Source organism: Martes martes, assembly GCF_963455335.1.
Source record: "Martes martes genome assembly, chromosome: 8".
NCBI lineage: Eukaryota > Metazoa > Chordata > Mammalia > Carnivora > Mustelidae > Martes > Martes martes.
In genome coordinates this window covers 114,191,794-114,214,699 of record NC_137895.1, presented here as the reverse complement: position 1 = coordinate 114,214,699, position 22,906 = coordinate 114,191,794, and the positions used below count along the sequence as shown (strand labels likewise).

The 22,906-nt window shown below is 36.8% G+C and overlaps 1 protein-coding gene across 3 annotated transcripts in view; it reads right to left on the bottom strand.

The window, feature by feature from the left end:
• Window positions 1–22,906, bottom strand: part of ZNF438 (zinc finger protein 438) — a 174,511-nt gene that overhangs the window by 86,548 nt on the left and 65,057 nt on the right. For all 3 annotated transcript variants that reach the window (XM_080811145.1, XM_080811147.1, XM_080811146.1), the window contains one exon: window positions 12,770–12,847. The gene's annotated coding sequence lies outside the window, so the exon portion shown is untranslated. The remainder of the gene's footprint in view (window positions 1–12,769; window positions 12,848–22,906) is intronic.

Genomic DNA, 22,906 nt, shown 5'->3' with positions numbered 1-22,906 from the left:
AAGTAACACAAAGACAAAAAAGGAAAGCAATATGGTATTATGTTACTAAAACAAAATAAAAGCTGTGCCATTAACCATGTTAACCCGTGGACAATTAACATTGTCCAAACTTAACCTTCCCCTGTGTCACAGTGTGGAGCTGTCACTGAGAAGCGGCTGCCTAGCCTACATGTAGAGCCTACATTTCCAAACCTTGCCTCCCACCCCATTACACCAGGTGTGGCTTTGTGCATAGTCTTCCCCAGAAGGATGTCAGTACAGCAAGTGGTGGAGTGTCAGTTCTCAGGTTCAACCTGAACTTTTCAGAGCACGTGTGGTGTGTTCCTGCTCTTTCCCCAAATCCTGGAGGACAAAAAGTCCCACATTACAGAAAGTTACCTACCAATAAGGAATGCCTTCAATACACTTATTATTGGTGATAAATACACTTCACTCAGGTTTAATCTATCATATTTTTTTGGAGTCCATTTATTGTCGCAGGTAGTTTTCAAGTGGGTACAGACCAAACAGAAAATATAGAAGACATGGCAACTGCTTAGCAGTCAGGCAGCACGAGATAAATTGATTAAAGGATGGGAAGATAGTTATGTCACACAGTCACAAAAACTTAGTAAAAATATTGTTTGTCAAAAGGAAACTGTGATAGAAATAAAAAAAGTGGTTGCCTCCTGGGGAGCAAAGCAGGGGATTAACTGGAAAAGAGCATACATCTGGGGTAATGGAAGTGTTCTATATCTTATTGGGGACAGTGGTTTTTACTGTGTGTTTACTGTGTATAAATTATATCTCAATTTTTTTAAATGCCTGAGATAGCTTCGAAGACACAATGGTGTCTACCAAGAGTACAGCTGTAGGGTAAAGGAGAAGGAAAACAGAATACTAGAATAACAGTATTACGTGCTGCTTTTCTTTGAGAATTTACAAGCAAGGAATGTACACAGGCAAGAACTAACCGACTGGACAGCAGAAATGGCAGGGAATAGAGAACCCAGAAATTTGGGGGCCCCAAATTAGAAACACTGATTGTTTCTGGATTTCAGTAAGAGAGAAGGCCAAAAAGTTTTGAGCAAAAATGGCCATTAGGTTTTCTCATGTAACCAGTGGGAAGTCAGTCTTGTTACAAATCAGGCTAAGTACATTACTTCCATGAAACCTATTTCAGATGGCCACATGACAGCATCCTTTGAAAGATAAGAGAGGTAAGAACAGAAGTAAGGAAGCAAAGAAATAAGAGACTGGGATTTTTTGGTTAGAGTAACCATATAATTTATTGTCCAAACTGGGATAGTTTTGAGAATGAAAGAAGGAATTATTACTTACCATGCACAAGAGATATGTATAAACTATAACTCCCTCTGCCAGACTGGGACATGTAAGTCACTCTATTACTAGCACAGGAAAGTAACTACAAAAAGATAGATCAGGGCCAATTAGGTTTCTGAGGGAATAATATTGACAAAAAACCCATAAGCCTTGCCTATAAGCCTTTCACGCTTCAAACAACGCTCACACAGTCAAATTGCAGGGACTAAAAGAAAGATATGAAGGTTACGTAACCTCCAAGGAGGACATAGTTGACCTTGGAGGAAAATAAACAAGGAAGAACTTTCTGGAAGGCAGAATTATGTCCTATAGAATAATGAATAATGGAATTCCTTCTAGAGAGGAGGAGGACCAGAGTCTAATCAAGAGATAGCTTCTACCCTGGGCAAAAATCCTTGCCATCTCCTGTTTCTGTCACTGTCAATATTCCTAATTCTAAATGTTCCTTCAGCTTTAGGAAATTAAACATAAACTTGTAATTTGCTAACTGGGCCCAAAGCAATAAATTATGGGCAATGCACATAACGTGATGGTGGTAAGAATAAGTCCAAAAAGTCTTTCACAAAGATCACTGAACTGACTGCCAAGAGGCCATGATTCTCTTCTAACCTTCACTATTAGCTGTGTGACCCTGGATAAATCATGATTTCTCAGGACTTCAGTTCCATCACTTAGAAAGTGAGTAAGAGGATGCCTTCCAGCTCTAATAATTCTAATTTAAAGTTCCTGACCTCACCGAGCCAAAAGAACTACAAAAATCCTCTATAAAATGTCATTACCTAGAGAATACATAATAAACTAGTTGGTGTGGTTTTATAGCAAAAGCAACTCAGCACAATTCTAAAAAGTTATATTGGCAAGAAAAATCCTGGCACTCTTTCATTTCTTGATTTTTCTATATTATTTTGGTTTCACTATAGTACATTAAGGAATAAAATAGAACTTTTTTTTAAAACTGGAAAAGACAATTACCTTCCATTTCATTAGGCTTTAGAAACTAATCCAAAAAGAAAGGGAAAACTGCACTGCACCTAAAAATTTCAATTCTTTTATAGTACATACAGACTAAAAGTTAGAATATTTTAAAAACAAAAATGCAATTTGAAGTACTTTAATCTAAAGATACCATAACAAAATATAAGTTACATAGTCAACAATAATCGCTGAATCCCAAAAATATTATTTTTTCAAATAATTAAAATTTTCAAAATACATCTGCTAAATTTCAACTTTTGATGCCCCTTCTAATTTTCTTTCTTTTTTTTTTTTTAAAAGATATTATTTATTTATTTGACAGACAGAGATCACAAGTAGGCAGAGAGGCAGGCAGGAGGAAGCAGGCTCCCCGCTGAGCAGGGAGCCCAATGCGGGGCTCGATCCCACGACCCTGGGATCATGACCTGAGCTGAAGGCAGAGGCTTAACCCACTGAGCCACCCAGGCACCCCACCCTTTCTAATTTTCAAAAGAAAATTCTATTCAGGACTTTGTCTTCCTCATTGAGAGAAGAAAAAAAACTAATATTCTATATGATACTTTGTTACTCATAATTTTATATATATATATAGATATATATATATATATACTCACGTGCGTGTGTGTGTGTGTGTGTGTGTGTGTGTATATGCCAAACATTTTAAGAGAGTAAGGCCCAAACTTTGTCTCTTGAAATCACTGGATGATGGCACAAAGGAAAAATGGCAAATATTTTACAAGTCCTGCTATCCCATACCCTAGTATTATCAGTGAGTTTCTAACACAATCACAGTGTGATTGTGTTATTTTGGTTTCAAAAATAACTGAAATTATAATTGGTTGTTACTGATTATACAATTATGGATAGATGTTGGACTACTATATAAAACAAGAAACATTAACTCCGTTGTATCTGGAAAAAAGTTCACACTCATACTCTTGGGTGAATTAGTGAATCAAAAAAAGAAAAACAAGAGTAAGGACCATGAACATGCCTCAAATCTCTGAAAGGAAAATTTACAGGTATACCTCAGATTATACAAAAATTTCAGTAAGTCTAAATGATGGAAAGTTATAAGTGAAATAGTTTTTAAAAACCATTTAAGAGAACTATTTAGAGATATTTGACAACAACTCTCAGGTAAAGAAAGACATGCTTTTTTTATAATAAAAATTACCCCTTAATATACTTCACAGAATGCCTGGGTGGCTCAGTCAGTTAAGTGTCTGACTCATGATTTTGGCTCAGGTCATGATTTTGGGGGGGGGGGGGGGTCTGCTTGAGATTCTCTCTCTCTCTCCCCCGTTATTCTCTCTCTCTCTCTCTCTCAATAAATAAATAAACCTTTAAAAAATTTTTCACAAATTTAGATGTTTCCATAGCAGCACTGATGTTGAGAAGTCTCTTGTTGGTTTTATTCAAAACACTTTGCATGTGACAATTTTTTTTTTCTTCTCTGGAAACTTTCAGGCTTATCTTTACTTCTGTTCTAGAAAAGTCTTCTATTATTTCTTGAATGATTCTGTCCCATTTTCTCTTGCATCAGTGAGCTGCTATTGGACCTGCTGGGTTGCGCCGCTAATGATTTCTCCCTCATATTTAGCTTTCAACAGCTCAGTGAGTTTCTTTCAGCCTTTAGATTTCTAATTTTTGAGAGTTATTTCCTGTTTTTTTACTTTTCTTTTTAATTCTTCTTTTTAAAAAAAAACTGTTTTCTGTGTAAAATCTTTTCACATTTTCAAAGACAATAATTATGGTTTCACATTCTCGACTAGGTTACAGTATCAAACACTTTCTGTGTTCGCATTTATGAGAATTACTGATGTCATCTACTTCTTATCAAAGAAAGAGGTGGAATTTTTATTTCCCATTTCTTTTGTTTGGGATAGATATTTTAATAGGAGAAGGCAGAAAGTTCTTTATATGCCATCTTAAGAGCAAAAGTATAGTTTCTAAGTTAGTTCACACAGACCATTTGTAATGGTTGAATTTACTACAGTTTTGGTCTTCTCATATCCCTCATATCCCTTCTTCTCATTCCTTTGGAGAGAGCCTCTCTCACACCCTGAGATCCCACAGGGGCCCTCAATCACTGGACAACGCACCTCTGTTGCAGCATTGGTGAACATGCCCTAAGCTGGTCCACCAGAATACTCCATTCCCTGGGTCACAGTGATTATTCACCACCCATGTCGCCAGAGCTGTTCCGTATCTTCTCTGAGGCTGATAGCTGGATGGGTGGCCCAACAAGTTCTCTTCCTGTTGGCACTGCTAAACCAGGAAGACAACAGTCTCAAGGTGCTGGTGGTCATTTTACTGATCATATGCCTGTCTGCATAATGATGAATAAAGAAACCAGCAGAGCTGAAAAAGGGTCCAGATGAGATCATCTGAGTTCCTGGCTGCGACCATGCCTGAAGCCAGATGCAACTCTGGAAACCATAGTCTTATAAATAATTAAGTTCCTTTTATTTTCATAAGCTGGCTTGAGCTGGCTTTCTTTCACTTACAACCAAACAAGTCCTGATGAATTCATCATTTCATCAAAATGTTCCAAATTACTAACACTTGAACTATAAAACACTACTTATTTGCCAAAAATTAAATAGCCCAACTTTTTATTAAAATAAAATCACAATCGTAAATAACACACACATATGTCTCTTTTATTTGAGTATTCTCATGTTTTCAGGGTAACAGTATCTTTGAGAATGAGGAATATATGATAAGATATGTAAGATATTACATATCTTATAGCCACTGACCTACAGAATAATTTTCTTCCAGGTACTTCAGAAAGTCTTGTCATTTCTTAAAACCCTGTCTATCAGAGCTCTCAGTTTTTAATAAAACTCAAGTTGCATGGTTATCTTACCTAAAGGCTATGTGGAAAAAGAAAATAATAGATCCCAAAATATTCGTTCCCTTAGGAGGAAAAATTTGGTTTACATTCAAAAAATTATTCAGTCTCAATCTCTGACCCAGGGACTGGAAACAAGGATATTTTCAACCCAAGTATTTGTGGGAAGGAGGTAGATAGTAATAACATGGTTCCAAGGAGATAGGTAGGAATGCTTAGAAGTCATGTGTTCCTTGGATGCTCTCCCTGGAGTAACTTTCTTCTTATTATGTAAAGGCCATGTGGTCGCCAATCCAATGGTCAATGTCTACGCTTCTGGGTTTGAAGATCTTGCCTGGGTCTTTATTGGTTTCAAGAACATTTACAGGCCAGGCAGATAATCTCAAAGAAGGAAGAAGCTGAGGAATTTTAATGTATTACATTCCTTTATCTGCACTAAAAAGTATATCCTTTTAAAATTCTAGTGTCTCTCACTTCTCTTTTTTGATTGGTTCAAGTATTTTTTTTCATGCATCATTTCTATCTACTGTTCCTCTTTCATCCATGGTTTGTTTTACAGTGCTATCATAAATAACAGATTTCTGGCATTGATACTCTTTGTATGCAAAGAAATCGTGTATGAATAAGAACTAATAATAATTAATGATAATAATAGTTCAGTTTATTGAGCACTTAGGATGTGCCATGCACTGTTCTAAATGATTTCCACATATTAAGTTATTCTGTCCTCATTTCAACCCTATGCGGTAGGTACCATGATCCTCACTTTATAGATGAGAGCATGGAGACACTGAGATGAGTAAGCAGCCTATCCAAGAGCACACAGAAAATAAGTTGTAAATAGGGAAACAGGCATTCTGATCTCTGTTCTTAAACTATTACTCTGCACTGTCCAAAGAAATATGCCATCCTATTATGGGTTGAATTGTGTCCCACAAAATGTTATGTTGAAGTATTAACCTCTCGTACCTGTGAATGTAACCTTATTTGGAAACAGGGTCTATGTAGATGTAATTAGGTTAATATGATGTTATACTGGCTTAGGGTGGGCGCCAATGCAATATGACTACTGTCCTTATAAGAAGAGGAAAACCTGGACACAGAGGAAAGACATTCATGAGATGATGGGGTGGTTGGAGATTGGGGTTATGCTGCCATGACCTAAGGAATGTACCAGAAGCTAGAACAGGCAGGAAGGAGCATCTCCTAGAGGTCTCTGAGGGAGCATGGCCCTGCCAACACCCTGATTGCAGATTTCTGGCCTCTAGAGCAGTGAGAGGATATATTTCTGTTGATTACAGCTACCCAGTTTATGGTATTTTGTCAAGACAGCCCTAGGAAACTAACACACTGTCTTTCACTTATACTGAAATATACCATCCTATCAACCTGTTATCTCCAATTTTCATATAGAAGGCAGAACTAGTACTGTTTAACTTTCTTCTTATTTCTATGTAAAGAAAATCAACAGCCAGGAGTGGGGCCATGAGAATGGGAAAGTAAAGCCTCCCATCTAGTACAAGAAGCTGCTTTTTCACTCCAGCGGACTACCGTCACATGGAAAGGTAGGACTAAAGTTGCCAGGTCTCCAGTTTGCATGAGAACCCAGAAATGTGGATTTGTACATTAAATCAGTCAACAAGTTAAACTGGTGACTAGTTAAAATAACACTAGTAATAACGAATTCACATTTAAAACAAATACTGGGCAAACATGGCACATCTGCGGACCAAATCTGATCATAATCTCTGCTTTGCATGTTTGCTTAACTTTCTGTGTCCACTCTCCCTTTCACTCTCCTTGACCAGGCCCTAACTGGGGTCATCCAGCCACCAGACCTAGGATGCAGGCACAGCATGGGTGCATGAGAAGCCATGTGGAAGTCAGCACCCTAGAACTAGGGAACCCTCTTCAAGATACAGAATGCGGCAGATGTAGAAGAGTTTTCCACACTTCTGAATACAAGACAGAATGGGTACATTCCTCTGGATCTGGGTCTGGAGTCTAACACTACTCCTCTATTTTGTCGGATGGTCTTCCGAAGGCTTTCCTTTCTCTTTCTTTTTCTTCTTTCTTCTTCTTCTTCTTTTTTTTTTTTTTTGGTCTTTGTTAGTCTGATGTATAAGAGACTTAGAGCTTTAGTGGGTACAGGTTTTGGGTAAGTCTAGGACATGACCTTGGTACTTCCAGGCTCCTGGCCATTTCATTCATAGTGCTGTACTTATACTTTAATGAGTACCCTAAATTTCTTATCTCTCACATGTACACTTGAAAGAAGCGCTGAGTGGGTTTTAATAGCTCATAGTTGCCTTTCAGTATTCACCATCCTATAACCTATGAAAGTTGTCCAGAAATCTGGAAACATTTTTGAAAAGAAGTTCTGTGAAATCAGTTTTATAAAATGTGACTTTACTACTCAGGCTTATTTAAAAAAAAAAAAAAAACCTTCCAAAATATAAAGAATTGTTCTGATAATGTGAACATCCACTCTAGCCCAGTAAGTCTATTACTATGTGGTAGTCTGAGTCTCTTCTGAGTCCTCACTGGCTACGAATCTGTCTTCTGTCTTCATTCATTATCTACCGGAGCTCAGACCTATTTGATGTGGTACAGAAACTACTGATTGCTGCTGGTGAGAGAAAATAAGTACCTGACAGGTTGCCAGGACTCTCTCTGCTACATTGAGATATTAAAGTCAGTGATGCAGTTTGGCACACTGTGGTGTTTGGGGCCTGCAAAATCAACAAACATTATTTTGGAAAGTCTGCAGAGCGTGTCAAGAAGTGAAATACCACAAAATCCGTCCAAGTTCATCTCATTTAATGGTTTGGGTTTTTTAAGTTTATTTTTTGCTTGAATTAAAAATATCTCAATCTTCCTTTCCAAACCTGTAAAGTCATACTGAAAGTCACTAACAGGTTTCTCACAAAACCTCAAAGGGTCAGTAAAGCCGGTTTTGTCCCCCCCCATGGCAGATGAAGAAACTGAAGTTGAAAGCCTTAAGTAACTTGTTCAGGGTTGTTTGTGATGGAGGAAGAAGCTTGCATGCACAGCGCCTGACGCTGAGTGCAGTGACCTTTCCCACAAATAAGGCATGCAGGATTGGAAGACCAGGCTGCTGAGCCCTTAGGACAGCCAGAGCTGCGATCAAAACCGCCCTTAACTTGTGATGTGAGAGAAACTGTTCAAGCCTCTGTAGATTGGAAGCTTCTCACTTGTAAAGGGGAGTTAAAATTATAAAATACATGCAAACTCCATGACGCAGAGTGGGCACTCAGCCGATGTCCGTCCCCTTCCCTCACTTCCTGACAAGATCTCTTAGATCTAAGCAGACCACCCATTCTCTGGTTAAACACTTGAATGATTAGTGAAAACCTAAGTAGCCATAGAAAACTAACTCAAGAGGTGCCTGGGTGGCTCAGTCGTTAAGCATCTGCCTTAGGCTCAGGTCATGATACCAGGGTCCTGGGATCGAGGCCCGCATCGGGCTCCCTGCCCAGCAGGAAGCCTGCTTCTCTCTCTCCCGCTCCCCCTGCTTGTGTTCCCTCTCTCCCTGTGTCTCTCTCTGTCAAATAAATAAATAAATCTTAAAAAAAAAAAAAAAAGAAAGAAAGAAAAGTAACTCAAGACACTGATGACACAATAAATTCACTGTCATGGGCAAAGACCACAGGAGAGGTTGTTGTCTCAGAACAGCCAAAAGAGTGGTTTAAAAAAAAAAAAAATCCACGATGTGGAGTCTTTTCTTAAAGGAAACAGGTCACATCAAAACATCACACCTTGAACTTATTCTCTGCCATATAAATAAATATGGCCCCTTGTTTCCAAACACAAAATAGTCAAAACATCTCCAAGAGGTATGAAATACTTTCAACCCATGGCATTTTTGAGACTCCCAAAAGCTGTCATGTCCCACGGCAGCCAGGAGCAACACTCCTCAGGATCATGTGGCTTGTCAGTGCCACAAAAGAACTGCAATGCTGACTCCTTTACACCTCCAGTCTACTGGCTCACTTGGGTGAGGACAAGGTAGGGGCATGCATGACTGTCACTAGGAGGGTATGGGCCTGGATAAGAACCACTAATTGTGGATGTGAGCAGCCGAGAAACATAAGCTCAGAGCTGCTAAGGTCAGGAGGTATTCACAGGCCTACCTACTACCACAAAAATTAAGCAATTAGTAAATCTGATGCTAAAAATATTAAAATGCATAACATGATTTAGAAAGTTTCTTCAAATTTCAACTTCATGCTAGGGAATTATGTGCCAATAGCTGTCTTATATTTGTGACTTCAGCTCTTGGCACAATCCTGCAGAACTGGGGTTGTGTTATTGCATACGTGGGTGGTTATTAAATGCTTTATAATGATTATGTTAAAGGTCATATTCCTCATCCACATAACTTCACTTACTATTATGAGTTAGATGTGTACATGAGTAGACAATGGTCTCCTTCTATTAAATGCAAACTGGCTGAAATTACTGTTTAAGTTGCCAGGTTGTAAGAGAGAAGAGATCAAATTAATGAGGGTGAAGTTGTATAATCAGTTTATAAAACAAATCATGCCGAGGTCAAGGCTGACATCGCCAACTCCCACTCATCTAAGTACCCTTAAAAATGTGACCTTCTCTGTTTTCCCTGCCACTACTGCTCTAATTCAAGCTGTTTCTTATTTCTTTTCCATTCACATGCAGTTGGTGAATCATTTATCTTGGCAAACTCGAATTCCATCATGTCACCGGGCTCAGAAACCTCTGAGGGCTTCCCACTGCTTGACACACAAAGGCCCAACTCCTCAGCAAGGCATTCATGGCTCTACTAAACTTGGCCCATCCTTCTAATGGAGTGGTTCTCAACCGCTAGGGGAACTTTGAAAGATAAACAGGTTTACATCTTGAGTCCCAGAAATTCTATTTATTAGTTCTGGGGTAAGATCCAGGGATCTGCATTTTTAAAAATATCTCTAGATGACTTTTATTCACTGCCAGTGTTGAACCACTGGTGTAATTTTACCACCTATTATTTCACCCAACATGAAGGAACCTTCTGTTCCAGCCAGTAATGCTGATTTGTTTGTTTGTATCTCTAGTTCTCCATTCATGCTGTTAATCCAACCTGGAATGTCAGTTCCTCTTCTAGCTCTTTATTTAAATTTAAATCTTTGCCATTCCTCTAAGATTAACTGAATTCCCACCACCATTTTTACAACCGTTGTGAATCATAATAATATTGCCATTCTGATAACCCCAAGAGTATTTGTTACCTTAATGAAGTACTTTACGGCAATTAATAACACACTGTTTGTACTGTGAGTGCTTTTTTTTTTTTTTCACACTTCACTCCCTGTATTCCCGGCTCCTGGAGGGAAAGTAAACTTCTCATGATATCTTTGGTTCTCATTCCCTAGCCCCTGGCACCTATGAAAGCATTAAATATAAAGCAGACATTCACTCATGTGGCTCAAAGCTTATGATGACTAAGCAAATTAAAGTCTCTAAAATTTATGCTGTGTATTCTTATAGCCTGACAACGTAAGTTATCAACCTTCAGGATTGTTTATGCACACACTGATGAGTTTTTCATGGGAAGCATCAGTATTCCCATGCAGAAATGAGAATCTCTTGTCCATAAAACCTGGTATGATAGCAAACACAGGGTTGGTTAATCCCTAATAAACACGTTCCTCCCATACACAGAAGTATTTTCCATATTTATATATTCCATATTATATATTTAATTCTCATAAGTTCACAGGAAAGGAAGAAGTAGTAAAACAGTTCTAATCTGCCAATACCTGACTTAGAGTGACCCATCCATGTGATAAAACAGTTGAAGACTCAGGATAGAATCAGGATAGCTGATGACTATCCTTATCTACTGCAAGAAGACTACAAGAGCAAGTGTTCCCTTGCCCTCAATTTAGAAGACATGAAAGTACCAGTAACCTACAGTAAATGTCTCTTATGCAAATACTGAAAACCAAAAACAACTGGTCTGAGAGCATCCAATATGCTGAGCCACTGCCAGGGGTCCAGCTCAGGCTTTCCTTTTGCTCCAGCTGGCCAGAAAGGTACTGTTCTGCTTCTAGGACACAGGAGATGTGATTTCACTCTCAGAGCTACAATTTCTCTACAAAATGGTGTCATGCATGATGACTTCCTGTAGTTCAAGTAGCACTGGTACTTATGAGTTAAATAGTCTTGGGAGGACTTGCTGAGAACCGAACCACTATTTATAACATTGTTTTTGTAGGAAAATGTCTTCTGCATTCCAAACAACAGAATTAGATATGAACTTCTGGAATCCAGTTTCTTTCACAGATTAAGAACTGACTGCGTCTTGTTAATTACACTATGGTTAGTATTTTCCTAGGATAAAATGGCAGCGTGGAGGCTTGCCAGAAGTGTGTACCAGGAATGAAAAGTTGCCATGAATATGGACCATATGTGACTATAAGGATGAAAGACAGAAAGGATGACGAAAAAAAATCCAGGCACATTACTAATTTATTAAGCAAGTATTTACTGAGCACTATTGAGGCTATGCTGAATGCTGGGAGAGACCAAAATTACTCAGAGAAGAAGTTTGATTCTATAGTCCTTACAACCTAAGATGTGAGATAAGTAAACACAAATTATAAAGCTGCCTGGTAAAATGTGCTATGATAGTGATAAAAACAAAATACTGGATAAAGTCAGCAGAGAGAGCTAGTGGTTTAGCTGGAGCAATCAGGGAAAGCTCCACAGATGAGAATGCACCTGGGCTGAGCCTTCAGGGTTTGCACAAGATTTCGACAAGCACAGTGAGGGTGAAGAAGAGAACATCACAGAAAAAAAACAAGAAATACAGAACACATCAAGCCACAGAGCCATGAAAAATGATGAGAATTCAGAGAAGAGGAAAGAGTCCAGTTGGCTAAGATGAGGCATATTTTTAGGAACTGGGTAGAGGGCTTTGAATACCAGGCAATGAAACATGGAATTTATCCAGTGGTGAGTGGGGAGCCATTAAAGTATTTTAAAAGTATTAGAGTTCTATATGCCGATCTATCTAGCAGTGGAATACAGGATAGAGGAAGAGTAAATGGAGACAGAAGACCATTAGAGGTAATTATATTAATTGAAGGTGGTTAAGATGACCTTTCAAAGCTCAGTTTTTGATTAAAGGTTCAAGTACTAGTTCATTACTAAGTATGTCCCTCCAATAATCACAAACATATAAGTCATTTAGAAAAGCCATACAAAGCCTCAAAAAACTGAAAAACATAGTATTAGCTATAATGGAAAAACCACCTTTAAAAATATTAAGTTTGGCATATCATCAGGACCTGATGACTAGACTTAATGCAAAATAAAGGAGGATTCTGAGGTGTTAATCACATTTTAAAAATAATACCAAGAGTTTAAACCTTACATTTTTAATAAGCATATGAAACTTACTAAGAAATCATCTTTCTACTATTTTCCAAGACCAATGATGCAATATATAATGTGACTCCAAGATATTCTGAGAAATTTGTGAGTTGAGAAAGTGTCAAAGGTACTGGACTTAATTCTTTACATGTTGAATCAATCTTAACCTGGCATTAAAATGGATACGAGCAGACTTACTTGAAGTGATCTGACTTAGCAAGTATCTTCAAAACTTCAAATTTTCAGTACTGAATGAAACACAGCATTCATCTTTATCTGAAAAAAAAAAAGTAATGGAAGTAATGAAATTGAGAGAATTGATAGGTAGCTTATAGAAGCCAATTATATGATTATACCTTAAAGACATAAAAGAGTTATATAAAGTCCTATAAAACCGACATTACTTAGACTATGTATAATTTAAGAATGTAAGACAAAAATCTCAAGCTATGCCCAAAGACTTCTAAAATAGGAGATATAATATATTCCTTTCATATATTTTTATGTCAATCTCCTCAAAATTCTGAAAAATATATTATTAGATATTCAAGCCTGATTCACATTGAATTCTTTCATTTAGCCAATAATCAAACCCTCTTCAGTTCTAATATCATGGAGAGCAGGGAAAGATGAAGTTGTGTAAGAGACAGTTTCTGTCCTCAAGAAACCCACACACTACAGAAGGAGACAAACATGAAAAACTCCATATCAAGGCAGATAATAATAAGCATGCAAGTGGTACAAGGTATATGGGATTGTGGAGAAGGTTAATTACTACAGGAAATATGTGGGAAGGTTGTGTTATGGACTGAATTGCAGCTTGGAAGTTCATGTAGTAACTCCTTAATCTCCAGTACCTCAGAACATGACTTATTTGAAGACAGGGCTCTTAGGAAGGTAATTAAGTTAAAATCGGGCTGTTAAAGTGGGTCCTAATACAATCTGACTGGTGTCTTATAAGAAGAGATTAGGACACACAGAGAGGCACCAGGGATGTGCACACAGAGCAGAAAGACCATGTGAGGACACAGCAAGAAGAAGCTCATCTACAAGCCAAGAGAAAAGCCTCAGAAGAAATCAAACCTGTGGACACCTTGATCTTGGATGTCTAGTTTCTAAAACAGCAAATAAATTTCTGTTGAGTCATCCAGTCTGCAGTTTTTTGTTTTGCCTAACATACTCTGTAAAGGTAATAATCAGATAAAGGTAAGGGTTGGAAACAACATTCTAAGAAACAAAAATTATTTTAGGCATACGGGCCAACATGTACAGTGTGAAATAAATCACTATACTTCCATAATACGAGTATAGCTTGGGGAAAAGGAAGAGAAAAGTGAGAATGGGGGTGGAGGGGAGGAAAAGATAGGGACCAATAGGCCAACAGATAGATAAGGACTAGAATTTGGAGTTCAGGTCATATTGCAAAAGGGGCTGAATACTGCATTTAGTATATGAGCTTTTATTTTAGACATAAAAGGAACCATCAGTGGTTTTTCAGTAGAAAACATGTTTGAATTTGTATTTTTGGAATGATGGCTCTAGTTTTGGAATACGAGTTACTATGAAAAGATCCCCAAGGCAGTGAGACCTGTTTTGCTACTGTCATAGTCAAAATAAGAAAGCAGGGCAATTGTAATGGAAATAAAAAGTTAAAAATTCACTGAAGATGTGCTTGAAAGTGAAAACCAGAATAATCACTCCATCACTTATGCATGACTGAGAACTGGAACAACTACCACCATTCAGTTATAGTTACAAATGCACAGTGTCTTGGCCCTCAACAGGCCTTTCTTTCAATCACAACCATACGTCGTGTGTATCAACTATTACCTTAAAAACATCAACCAATCCAAAGACTTGCCCCACTTCTAATATCTGACCTTAGAACTTCAGAGCTCAACCTATAATCAGTAAAAACCTTAAATTCATTTCCTCAAAGGAGGCACCACTTCAGAATCATCTGTGTGGTCTCTCCTGCTACAGCAAGTCAATAAAACAGTTTGCTTATCCCCTAAAAGGTGTATTTATTTAAGAAGGGGGTTTCCACAAAAGATGGATGTCCATCAGTGAAGTCAAGGAAGAAGAAAGGAGGGAGAGCCCTGTCCTACCTTTTAAGGGCAGAAGGAAAATTAAGCACTTAACAGTCACTGATGACCTTAGAAAGAAATTTCAGGAAGGCAATAGAAGCAAAAACTTCCAGTAAGGACTGAAGAGAAAGGAGAAGTGAAATTAACTAGCAAATTTTATTCTTCTAAGAAGGCTGGCATAGTTTGAAAGTGAAGGTGAATCTTTAACAAGGATGTTTGCTGGGGCACTTGTATGGCTCAGTGGATTAAGCCTCTGCCTTCGGTTCAGTCATGATCCCAGGGTCCTGAAATCTAGCCCCCCATCGGGCTCTCTGTTCAGCAGGGAGCCTGCTTCCCCGTCTGTCTCTGCCTATTTGTGATATCTCATTCTCTCTCTCTCTCTCTCTCTCGTTAAATAAATAAAATTTAAAAAAAACACAAGGATTTTTGCTGTTGTTACTGTTTTGTTTTGTTTTGTTTTTCCATTTTTAATGTTAGTAGAAGGAGGACATGGAGAGGGAAAGTGGCAAATACAAGAGAAAAAGGGAATAAAACTCTGGTAGAGTTAGCCATGTTAAAGAGAGAAAACAGTTTCTTCCCTATGATTAGAAATGAAGGAAAGGATGGGTGATAAATACAAAGAAAAATTGTTGCGTATAAGGGGGTAAAGTTGAGGTAGTTAAGATCCAATGGCAAGACCATCTATTAACATAGAGAGGTTGAAAGAGGGAGGGGAGGAAAGATAAAAACAGAGACAGTATATGAATGAAGGAATATTAGAATTTAAGAATTTAAGACAGAAAAAAAAAATTGCCAGAGGAGTAAGGAAAAGAGAGGGCTTTCAGTATTTGAAATCTATGAAAGCTTCTGGTTGACAGAGCTGAGCAAGTTAAATAAATAATGAGTTCTGAGTATCAGAAATTCAAAAACATGAATTAAGAACAGATTATAAATCACATAGTGTGGGGTGGAGAGGACAGTTCCAGGTCTGATGTTGACATAATTGAGGAAGTTGGAGCAATGTTTTCTAAATCAACCAATACCAAGACTTAGAAAGGGGAGGTGGCAGTGTTAAGAGAGAAGGAACTGATGCACAAAGGTGGCACACTAATCACTGAATTGACTGTGGACAGCAAAGGAACACATCAACTGTCCTTTAAATCTAAAATTAGATCCATTGAGGGGCACCTGAGTCACTCAGTCAGTTAAGCGTCTGCCTTCAGCTCAGGTAATGATTCCAGGGTCCTGCAATCATGCCCCATGTCGGGCTCTGCTCAGCAGGGAATCTGCTTCTCCCTCTCCCTCTGCCCCTGCCCTACTCATGCTCGCTTTCTCACTCTCTTTCATGAATAAATAAAATCTTTAAAAATTTTAAAAAATAAATTTAGATCTATCGATAGATGACTGGATAAAGATGAGGTACTACACACACACACACACACACACACACACACACAGTAGAATATTACTCAGGCATAAAAAATTAAATGTTGCCATTGGATGGATCTAGAGGTTATTGCTAAGTGAGATAAGCCAATAAGAAAGAGACAAATACCACATGATTTCACTCACAGGTGGAATTTAAAAACAAAACAAACAGAAAAAAGGAGACAAGCTGGGGTGCCTGGGTGGCACAGTCATTTAATTGTCTGACTCTCTGCTCAGGTCTTGATCTCAGGGTCGTAAGTTCAAGCCCAGTGTTGGGCTCCATGCTGGGTGTGGAGAAAAGGGAAATGGAGGAGAGGGGAAGGAAAGGTAAGGTAAAGGGAGGGAAAGGAAAGGAAAGGAAAACAAAAGGAAAAATCAGACAAGCAAATAAAACAAAACAAAACAAAACAAAAAGCCAGACTCTAAAAAATAGAGAACAAACAGATAGTTACCAGATGGGAGGTGGGTGGAGGAATGAGTGGTGAAATAGATAAAGTGGATTAAGAGCAGACATATCTTGATGAATACTGAGTAATATATGGAAGTGCTGGATCATATTGTACACCCGGAATTAATTTAACACTGCATATTAAATATCTAGAATTAGAAAAATTCAATATATTTTCTTCAGATGGCCATGCAAAAAAACCCCAACAAACAAACAAACAAACAAATAAAAACAAATGGGGGACTGTCCACAAAAGCCAAGTTTAAATTTCTAGGGAGGACGGGGAAGAAGAGTTCTAGGGAAAGATCAAAGTTATAAAACTCTGTTCAAAATAGAGCAGAGGGTCCAGATGACATGAGGAACTGGAAGTAGGCCAGTAGTGGAACTGTGGGTTCCATGAGAGTAAGACAGGTCTGACTCATTGGAAAAAAGAACATGATTAAGAGTAGGGCTTCACCCAGGATGACAAGTGACAAAACACCACTCGTTTTTTCTGCTTTATCTGTTTGGTGAGATAGGGTAAAAGATGGGCCACATATGTCACCAATCTCTCGCTCTCTCTTAGACCTTGCCAGCCCAAAACTACATATATTCTCTTCTCATTCATACAGCAAACTCAACAGGGCAAGTCAAGTCAATCCACTTTGAATATGCAGGAAGACTCCATAGAGATATAATCACACTCTTTTACCCAGTTTCTCCAAAGATAAAGTTGATATTTTTTATTCTGAGCTATGTCTACTTCTCAAAGGGTTCAGAAGTTGGAAGAAGGAATAGATGGTGTATTTAATTGGCCTACTCAAACTCCAACAAAAGCTATGTAAACTGAATAAATGGAAATCAATCTGAAGGAAATTATATGGAAAGTGAGTTTAGTGTAGAACTTGTTTCAATTCATTTCACCTAATCTTTTCTTTTAATTAATAAATGTTTATTATTGCATTTTATTTCCTGTTAGCTTTTTTAAAATTCCAATGTAGTTAACATATAGTGTTATATTAGATTCAGGTATACAATATAGTTTTCCGCAGTGGCTGCACCAGTTTGCTTTCCCACCAACAGTGCACAAGGGTTCCTTTTTCTACATATTATTGCCAACATATGTTAATTTTTTTTTTTATTTTAGTCATTATGGCTGGTGTGAGTTGATACCTCAAAGTAGTTCTGATGTACATTTGATAATGAGTTACATTGAGCATGTTTTCAAGTTTCTTTTGGCCATCTGGATATCTTCTTTGGAGAAATGTCTGTTCTTGTCTTCTGCCCATTTTTTAACTGTATTACTTGTTTTTTTGGTGTTGAGTTGTATTAGTCCTTTATATATTTTGGATACTAACTCTCCATCAGCTATGACATTTGTGAATACCTCTTCCCATTCAGCGGGTTGCCTTTTAGTTTAATTGTTTCCTTCACTGTGCAGAAGATTTTTATTTTAATATAGTCCCAATAGTTAATTTTTGTTTTTATTTCCCCTGCTTTAGGAGACATATCTGAAAAATGTTCCATGGCCAATCAAGACATCACTGCCTATGCTCTCTGCTAGGACTTTATAGTTTCAGGTCTCACTTTCAGTTCTTTCACCTATTTTGAATTTTTTGTGTGTGTGGTGTAAGAAAATGGTCCAGTTTCATTCTTTTGCTGACCAGTTTTCTGAATACTATTTGTTGAAGAAATTATTTTTTTCCCACTGGATATTCTTTCCTGCTTTGTTAAAGACTGACCATATAGTTGTGGGTTTATTTCTGGGTTTTCTATTCTGTTCCATTTATCTATGTGTTTATTTTTGTGCCATTACCATACTGTTTTGATAACAAGACCTTTGTAATCTAACTTGAATTCTGGAATCGTGATACCTTCAGCTTTGCTTTTCTTCTTCAAGGCTGCTTTCATTCTTCTGGGCCTTTGTGGTTCTATATAAATTTTAGGATTGTTTCTGTTAGCTTTTTGTTCAAATACCTTTGTACTTCGTTAAAGCAATTATCCTAGACATTACAAATACTTCCTTGAGTTACTACCTTTTTACCACTTCGTATACAAGACAAAAACATTGGTTTTACTCCATTTACACCTTTCTGCCCTTTGTTCTATTGTTTTATTTTATTTCTACATATGTTTTAAGCCTGAAAGATACTGTTATTGCTTTAAATAGGCACAAATCTTTTATATTTACTCACATATTTATGCTTTTCATTTTTTCCCAAAGTTCTATGGTCCCAACTGGGATCATTTTTCTTCAGACTGAATACCTTCCTTTAGCATTATTGTACTCTGGTGCTACCTGTAATAAAGTCTCCCATCTTTTGTCTAAAAATATCTTTATTTTGCCTTCATTTAAAAAATATTTTTACTGGACATAAAGTTTTTTTTTGGCAATATTTTTCCTTTCTGTACTTAAACTTTAAAGATGTCATTCCATTGTGTTCTAATTTTAAAAATTTCTGTAGAACGGTTTGCCATAAATCTTATTGTTGCTCTTTTGAAGTTACTGTGGTTTCTTTCCTTGGGTTATTTTAAGATTTTCAATCTGGTTTCTTCAAGTTTCATTATGTTGTACCTAGGTGTGGTTTTCTTTATACTAATCTTGCCTAAGGTCCAAAAGATTTCTGTATTGCTTGACTCTGTAGATTGCTATCTTTCATCAGCTTGGAAAATCTTTGGTTATTATCTTTTCAAGTATTGTTTTTGCTTCTTTTCGTCTCCTATGACTCCAATTATATGTATATTAGATGAAATGACAGTCCATATATCTCTTATCCTATATTGTTCTTTACATTTTTTTCCCTGTGATTAAGCTTGTACATTTTCCCACTGAACTCTCTTTGAGATTACTAATTCTAGTTTATTTTTTGCTGTGTCTACTTTACTATTAAAATCCAATCTTAATTTCAGATATTGTATTTTTTAGCTCTAGAGTATTTTTTTATATATCTCAACTTTCTGTTACTGTTCTTTGTCTTTTCCTCCATATTTAACCACTTCCTTTATTTCCTTTAACATATTTATAACTGATAAAATCCTTGTCTGATTAACTCTTACTTAGAATGTCATTGATGGATCTAAGTATACTTTTACTTCTTCCTTGGATTGATTTTTCCTTTTTACATCTTACATAACTTTTTAGTGTATTCTTAATACTGTGAATGTGACAAACATAAAACTGTAGTGGATATTATTTTTTCCCATATAGGACCCATCTTTTCCATTATTAGACAGGTAGAGTGAGGAAATGATCTCTTCAATCTAATCAGTTTACTTCTGGTATAAAATGTCTCAAAAGTTAGAAGTCTGACCACTCTAAAACTACCATGCTTTTAGAAAGGTCATGTAAAGTCTGCCCAGGCACCATATGCATGTGTAAAGATATCTTAGATCCTCTAAAGCAATTCACCCATCAGCTAAATACTATCTAGTGATCTCATGCAATGCAACATGGAACAGAAAAATCACCCAGCTAAGATCGATCTTAACTGCCAATCCACAGAATCATAAGCTTTATAAAACAATTATGTTTTAAATCACTAAGTATTGGGGCAATTTATTATGTAATAACAGATCATCACAACAATGACTTTTGTAATTTATTTGTTACAGGGGCCACAATGTCCTGTCACCACCTTCTACAACCCAACTGGAAGCAAAAGCCTAAACTTAGATATTATTCAGAAGTAATGTACAAAGATAATTACAAGGTAAAATTATTCTTTGAAGATAAAAAAAGCCAACATTCTCTGGAATGTTATAAAATAAACAATTTTCAAAACATAAACTTCGACTAAGTTATTGCAATTAACATTTTAACAATTTAACAAATTAACAATTCTCCAAACATAAACTTCAACTAAGTTATTGCAATTAACATTTTCTTCTTACTAAATAAACTATTGTACATATATAATCAAGCCAAAAGATTCATGCTCAGGTTATCCTTTAGTTAATTTAACAAATGGTTATTTAGATACTTTCTCATGATTAGAGCAAGACCAGAATTACAAATATAAAATCAAATACTGGTAGTGGTCTAAAGCAGTGATTTTAAAATATAAAATAAAGAAATACTGGTATGTTAAAATAAATTATGAAATGCAGAACAGATAATAGCTGTTACTAAAGTGATAATATATACATGTATACACACATCCACATAGACACATATACATGTATGTATGTATGCATGTATGTATATGTAATTGTGTAAGTATGTACGTGTGCACTCAAATCTTTACTTAAATGGAGGAGTGCCCTATGCCGGTATGTTTACCATAGTCTTATTACAGCTAAAAACTAGAAACAATTTAAATACACATTAACAGGAAAATAAGGGACTAGAGAAAAGAAATAAGTCTTTAATTTTTTATTCTATTTAGTCTATATTTCATATATGAATTGAATTGTCAGAAATGCTTTACAACACCTATGTATCACTTTTGAAAATTTAGAATGGACACCACACTATTCCAAGTTTAGTGTCTATGGCCATGTTATACTGTCTTCAGAGCCTGAATGATCCCTTGGTCTAAACACTGGAGAACAGCCAAAATGATTTCTCAGGGAGAATCATAACCCATCAGCACATATTTCTCCAGGCTACCCCTAGACATATATGGTAGACAGTCTATTCTGATACTTTTCCTCCTCAGGCTCCCCAGCATCCCCAGAGGATGCCAACCGTACTCTCAATCTAGCTATTAAAGTAAATGGCTCCATATCTAACCCGTAACTGAGAATTACCATACTCCAGGTACTTGCCAGGGAGTAAAATGCTAAACTTAACCATTACTCAGTTTTTACAAAAAAGCTTCTGCGGAGCTGCTGCATATCTATTTGGTACACCCATTCATTATTATAAAACCGCATGTCTGGACTAAGACATACCACCAAAGAGCAGCATTCTTGGCTTTGTCCTTTTACCACTCTCTTTCTTATTCGCCCAGCATTACAATTCACCCAGTATTCAGTGAAGTGCCTTTGATGTTAAGCCACTAGACTGTACTGAAGAGAGGTTTAAGAAATAGTTCTAGAAAAGAGTCTTCAGTTATTTACTACAGGGATGCTCTTGAGGGCAGAGTTGAATATGCTGTACTATGAATAAAATGATACATTTCTCTTTGAGTTATAATTATTAGGTTTCTCCTAAAATGCTGATAAATGTTGATCTTGTGAACACTAGTAAAAACATTTCATCTTAGAATGGTCTCTTTAGAAAATTTAGAGTAAAATTTGTGACCCCCTCAAGGAAATAAAGGGGCTTTTATGAGATGCATTGTGTGTCCTGCCCTTGGTCCATTTGTCCCATTTTTATCACCTCTGTTATTTTTATAATACTAGGTACAATTAATATACCATAAAATTCACCTGTTATAAGTATACAGTTTAATGTTTTAGTCAATTTACAGAGGTGTGTAATCATCACCAAAATCCAATCTCAAAACATTCCCTTAACTCCTCAATACCCCCTAAGTCCATATGCAATAACCCCTGCTGCCATCCCCCCAAACTCCTCTGATTGGCTCTATCTAGATATTTCATACAAGTGGAATCATACAATTTTTAGTCTCTTGAATTTGGCATCTTTCACTTAGCATAATATTTTTGAGGTTCATCCATATTATAGCATATATCAGTATTTTCATTTATCAATTACTGAAGAGTATTCTAATATATGGGCATACCATGTTTTGTTTATCCATTTATTAGCTGGACATTTGAATTGTTTCTCATTTTTGTCTATAATGAAAAAAGGTACTATGAACAATTGCAAACAAGTTTTGGGGTGGAAATATGTTTTCATTTCTCTTAGGTAGATTCTGAGAAGTAGAATTGCTGGGTTTTATGGTGTGATAGTTAATTTTACGTGTCAACTTGATTGGGCACAATGCCCAGATATTTGGTCAAACATTATTCTGAAGAGTGTTTTTGCATGAAATTTACATTTAAATTGGTGGACTTTGAGTAAAGCAGATTGGCCTCCATTTTGTGGGTGGGTCTCATCCAATTAGTGGGAGGCCTGAATAGAACAAAAGGCTAACCTCTCAAATGGAGAGGAAATTCCCCAGAAGACTGCCTTCACACTTCATCTGCAACATCAGCTCTTCCTAGTTTTCCAGCAGACTAGCTTTGAGCTCAAACTGCAATTATTTGTTGAGTCCCCAGCCTGTCAAGCTCCCCTATCACATTCTGGACCCACCAAACCTCCAGTCACATGAGCTAATTCCTTAAAATAAATCTGTCCCTATACATAGACAAATTCTATTGAGTGTTTCTCTGGAAACCTGACTAATGCATATGTTAGGCTGGTTTCATTTTTATTTTAATTTAATTTTATTTATTCATTTAAAAGATTTTATTTATTTATTTGACAGAGAGAGACACAGAGAGAGAGGGAACACAAGCAGG